Source organism: Tupaia chinensis, unplaced genomic scaffold (assembly GCF_000334495.1).
Source record: "Tupaia chinensis unplaced genomic scaffold, TupChi_1.0 Scaffold000076_1, whole genome shotgun sequence".
In the NCBI taxonomy this organism is placed as follows: Eukaryota; Metazoa; Chordata; class Mammalia; order Scandentia; family Tupaiidae; genus Tupaia; species Tupaia belangeri.
Genome location: NW_006159536.1, coordinates 4,006,593 through 4,012,652, shown reverse-complemented (window position 1 = coordinate 4,012,652; position 6,060 = coordinate 4,006,593). Strand labels below are relative to the sequence as shown.

Below are 6,060 nucleotides of genomic sequence, written 5' to 3'. Positions count from 1 at the left end.
GGTCGACTACGTGGGAGTCCAGCGACATAGCCATTATGCTAACTGCTGTTTCCCCATTGGTGGTTTCTTAAAGCTATAGCTTTTCACGGATGGGAACACAAGAAAAAAGTTTCCTTTCTTTTTTCTATTCTGAGAAAGTCTATTGAATCAGGAAGAAAAATGTTGATATGTCACTGCACTTTTTAATACAACATTCCGCAAGGATTAGCGACTGCATGGGGGTGACCATAGATATTGAAGATGGAACTGTGCCTTATTTCTCACTCTGCTGCCCATATAATGTTGTTCAGGCCACAGGTGATATCCCCCTTGGGCAAGGCAGTGCTTGCAGTGAGTTCTGTACTCTCGTTGGTAGAGTGGAATTCAGTGTTAGGTCGTGCTATTCATTTGTTTTTGTGTAACAGCATGTGAGCAGATTATTTATAGATATAAGCCACATGGTTCTTTCTTTTGCATGTTTGTTTTCTTTTTTAAAAAAAACTATTTACTATTATTATTTTAAAAATGTGCTATAGGGCACATGCACTCACCAGAGAGAGAAAGAGAGAGAAAGAAGGAAAGTGAGAAAGCAAGTCACCAGGTCCAGGACTCAAACCACAGTCAGCCATGTGGAGTCTAACACCTTTAACTGCCATGCCACCTGCTGGCCCAACACATTTTTACTTTCAAGAACAATGTAGGGATTGAACCTTCCATCCACCTGTTAGCTCAGTGGTGGATTCATAGGAATGTGTGAGAGCAGGTGAATTACTTCTATGTATAATCACAGATAATATAAGCAAAGCTTTACAGTATTGATAAATAACATCTTAAGGCCCAATTTAATTCTACTTTTTTAAAAGAATTATTTTATTTGACTTTAATGAATTAATCTTATTTAATTTATTTAGTTTAATTTGACTGAGGGACAAAGTAAGGGGAGGGGGGAGGGGTGAGAAAGTAAACCACCACGTACGGGACTTGAACCATGGTCTGCCACGTAGGAGTCCAGCACCTTAACCACTATGCCACCTACTGGTCCCTAATTCTACTTTTTAAAATAAATTGTAATACAAGTGTACATATAAATATCTGTACTTTGTTGAATTATTTTGTCTACTCATTTATACTACGTATACTTAATGCTTCAGATTAATTTATTTCCATATCACATAATAAAGCTTGCTTTAATGTCCATTTCTTGCATTTCAAAATGTAAGTTATACATTTCTGACTGTAAGGATTCAGCTGCCAACTTAGTCAATGTACAGCAATGATAACAATTACTTTCCACTGTTGATCTCCTACTGAAAACTAAAGGTTTTTTTTTTTTTTTTTGGAGAAATGCAAATCACTAAGCATATTATTGATTTATTGTTTTTTTTTTTAAAAAAAGATTTCTTATTAAAGGTTTCTAACATTGCGCTACCTGAGTTCAATTGGTATGTATAACCCAAACCTCATATTTGCTCCTCTTATTTTGCTAATATATTTTTATTATGATTTTGCTTTGGTAAAGCAAAGTGCTTTAATAGGCTGTTTTTTTTTAACTGTTATTGTGGCATTACAAATTGTGCCATTTCAAACCTCTTACTATGTGCTAATAGTCTTTTTGGCTTTTATTATAAGGCACTGCTCTTAGTATTTATCCTTTTTTAAATTCTTTTCCTTCACAAGTTTTCAGGCTAATAATGCTGTTAAAAGTTTGCTTGATGAGAAACAAATAAAATTAAGTCTCTTGTTTAAAATAACTGAAGGCACAAATTTTGTGAGCTTGCAAGCGTGTTAGACTCTGGTATGGAGAGTGTAATGTCACTGGTTTCGTTATGCCAGAATGTTGATCAGCCTAATTATCTAAGAATCTTCTGGTTCTCTGGCATGCTACAGCTGTGACTTTCCCTTTGTCTCGGAAATAACTAACTTCCACACTGCATATGCATGAGAGAATGTTTTTTCATATTAGTAAATCACTTATGAGTTTCATTCCTTGTTAAAATGATACTGTTTGCTAAATATATATTAAAACACCACTAGTTGTTTATCTGCTTGAATAAAGTCACGCCAGCCATCCATTTGTAAAATATTTTAAATCAGCCATATGAAAATGAAAATCAGGGTAACTAAAGCTATTTCTAATATTGTTGTAAGACGTGCATGTGTGTGTGTGTGTGTGTGTGTGTGTGTGTGTGTTTTCTGGTATATCTTCACCAATTAGGCAATGCATTATTTATCTCTTTTCACAATTTTCTTCCCCTTCTTAGTTAAGTATGCTCGTTTCTGATACAATGTTTTACTTCGTTTATTTTTACATTATTTGTTACTAATGATGATTGGACCCACTTACAATCTGGTTAGTTCATATTTCCTCTGACAAGAGGAAGAGTGTGTTTTCCAAATTTGTGATTCTTCGTCCTTTTCAAGAGTGCTTCTCCACTGTGCGCTTGTGTTCCCTCTACCTGTTTAGGTGGCTGCCTTCTCGTTCGTTGTCCTCACATGGCCTCTTCTCTGTAAAGGTATAGAAGAAAGAACCCTTTACTGTCTTTTCCTCTTCTTACGAGAGCAACGGTCCTATAGGAGTTAGGCCCCACTCTTACGACCTCATTTAGCCTTAATTACCTCCCTAAAGGCCCCATGTCTAATACAGTTCAACTGGGAGATAGGACTTAAACATGTGAAATTTAGGGGAACATAATTCAGTCCACAGCATAGTGTTCATATACACAGACCACTTTCTATGTGCCCAAACACTCTTCTACAGACAATCCATTTTAAAGATGGAGAAGCTGACGTTCTAAGGCCTGAAGGGTCTCCCTCGAGGTCCTAGAGAATAAGGGGCAAAGTTGGGATCAAAGCCGAGTCCATGTGGCTTCAGAGTCTGTATCCTTACTTAGTAGCTATTCTGCCTCTAACACGAGAGTGGCATATTTTCACTGCTAAATTTACCTAATAAGATCTAATCTTAGATGAGATTTCTTCTGTGTGTGTGTGTGGTGTTTTTGTTTTTTTTTTTTTTGGACACAGTATAAAAATTGGTTTCCAGCTTTCATTTTTCCTTGAGAGGGCAGATTTGAGAGACTGAATTTCTGGGTTCAAACATGTCTTTTTCTGGAAAATAGGGATAATAGAACCAACCATCTGATACTATAATGAAAGAACACATGTAAAGGGATTAGTGCTGGGCTTGGTGCACAGTTCATACCATGAGTGCTTATGAAAGATGGGGCAGGAAATACAGGATGACCGCCACTGGAGTCCTCCTGTGCACCTGTCCCAGGAAGGCTTACCTCCTGGAAAGTGCTTTGCTGTAAATCTTACATGTCTGCTAAGCCATTACAACTTGGGTTTTCTTCACAGAATTTGCATGCCCTGAAAAATTTGCCAGCTAGGCAGATCTTCATACATGGATGTAATTTTTTTTTTCTTTAAATGATCAAAGATGTCAGGGGAGTATTTTTGTCTGTTTTTGATCTGTAGGTTATCAAATTCCTATTAAGTCAGAGATCTTCTTAATTGCATGCTTAAAGATCAGCCTATTCCTGTTTGTTACAAGAATAGGACCCCCAAATAACTAAAATAAGATGTCCCCAACCTTCATTCTCCCCTTCGATGTTATCCAATGAAGCTGCTCAACGCCTGGGCATTTCTCATCTATCCATTCATTACCACAGATTCTGCTGCTCTGTGGACAGAATCCTTACCTCTCCTCCTGGGTATTCCTTCCTAAATTACCGACAATTCCATTTATTCTTAAAAAAAAACAAAAATGCCACAGGGGCCATGTGCTTGCTGATGAGATAGAGACAGACAGAGAGAAGGAACGTGAGAAAGTATCCCTACCCCACGAGGAATGATCATGCTGCATTCCCTTCTCCATTTCTCCCTTTTTTTTTTTTTTTAAATTTAGGTATACACATATGTGTGCCTGGTATATTCTCGACCTGGGGGCGTGGGTAATTGGTAATCTGGTTCCCTGATGGCCATGTGGGATCCAGCTATCTAAACCAGCATGCCACAGGCTGCAGCTCCAGTTCAATTTCTTTCTTTACTCTGTGCTGCTCACTTTGTAAGGGCAGGGGCTGAAACCATGAGATAGAGAATAGGAAAGACAAAGAAAAGGTTGATAGGGGAGGGAGAAGCCAGAGCAAATGCCTCCTGTTTCCTTCCTTTGTTCTCTTGGTTGGTTGGCATGGAGACAAGCAGGAAATGCTTATGCCTATTTCCTAGTGCCCCAGTAGAAATGTAATTCTTCAAGCCCTTAGTATTTTCTATGCCAGGACTTGGGCTTGGTCTTGGGTTCACAGCCCAGTGCAAATGGTGCATTAAATGCTAGAAATGGAGGACATTACCAATAAGAAATCATTTGTGTTTGGTCCTGAAGGTTGAAATGGTGGCGAAGTTCATTGGATGCTGGGTATAGAACTAGTCCTTGAGTTGTTTAATGAGGCAAATAGGCATTTATTGGCCATCAGGGAACCAAATTACCAAAAATAGTATTGCTTTTGGTTATAATTGCTTCTGTTTTAAACAACTAATTTACAAAATAACTCAGATATCCAGCCCATTTATAAGTCAATATAATATGATTTATTGTTTTTTAATGATAGAAAAATACATGAGAGAGCGAGCAAGTGGCTGACCCTTGTCAGGGTCTCCTAATACAACAATTTCCCCTTTGTAGTCCTCCAACTCTTCAGGCTCCTGGGTTCCCACAAATGCACCTGGAGTGCTTCCGAACTAACCCAGTGGTCCTGTAGTCAGCCATATGGCTTCCAGCCTTGCAGGGAACTTAGGTTATCCCTGTACTACCGTGTCTTGGCTTAACATGATCATCTTAATAACTACTTATGTACTGTTCACCTTCATTGACAAAAATGCCATTTCTTGACAAATAAATGCTGACATTTTTTCAGCAGCAACTAACATTAGATTTATACTGTTCCATAGCATTTTTTGCTCAATATCTTCTTTGACCAATGACATGTATTTCATAGATTTGGGTAAGGGTTCAGACTATGGATATGAAAAAGATTCAACTTCTAACTTACAGAAAATCAGACCTCTCGCCTTGTAACAAATTGGACAATTATGTTCAGTAACCACAAAAACCTAGGAATCAATAGTGATAGACAGTGTATAACATCCTTATTCTTAAAATAAATACACTGTAAGAATAAAAATTTGGGGACCAGCAGGTGGTGTAGTGGTTAAAATGTTGTGTTCTACAGGGCTGGCCGCTGTTCAAGTCCTGGACCAGTTGGCTTGGAAATCACCCTGGGTACATGAGTGCATATTCCCAAAACTCTGAGAAGAGAATGCAGGAGAAGGGATTGTGGCATTGGCCATCCCCTCTTGGGGGTGATTTCTCACGTTCCCTCTCTTCACCTTTCTGTGCCTCTCCCCAGTTAACATTATATGCCCTATGGCAAAACCAAATAAAAACAAAACCAAAAATAACAAGAATACAAAAACATAGGAATACCTAAACTCTGAAAGTACGATCATGATTTCTCCACTGATCATATCTAAAGAAATTATGTTTCTAAAAGCTTAATCAGTTTTACTATGGTGACTCATATCTTGCAAAAATTTTCTGTATCCTTTGATTTTTTCTCTAACTTACCCTTTTCCTTAGGAAATTAATAAAGGTTTCTGTTCTCCGGGTGATCTGATACCTCTTCATAGGTCCAGCATGCATTTTCTCCTGCCTCTCCCTTGAATTCTAGATTTCTGCCACATTGAGTTACGTGCCAGCAGTTCCTCACCTGGGCCGGGCTCTCTTACCTTTGCTCTTCAGTATCTGGCCTTCACCTGGTCCAGCTTAGCAGCTCTTCCCCTTCAGGACCCAGCTCAGAAATCAGATCTCCATGACCATCTTCCTTGATATGACGTTTCAAGGCTAGACTGATGTTTCTGCTGTGTCCTGCCAAGCCTACAAAAATGCTAGCTCTACTGAGTCCCTAGCATAAAGAATTAGATATTTGTGTGTTCCTTTAGCCAGGCCACCTGACAGTTTGTGATCCATTATGTTATCCTGAGGATGTGAGCCTGGTATTGTACATACAGGAAATGTCTGTAAATATA

At 38.5% G+C, this 6,060-nt stretch overlaps 1 protein-coding gene across 1 annotated transcript in view; it reads left to right on the top strand.

Moving 5' to 3' along the window:
* Window positions 1-6,060, top strand: part of PARD3B (par-3 family cell polarity regulator beta) — a 1,250,195-nt gene that overhangs the window by 279,729 nt on the left and 964,406 nt on the right. The window lies entirely within an intron of this gene.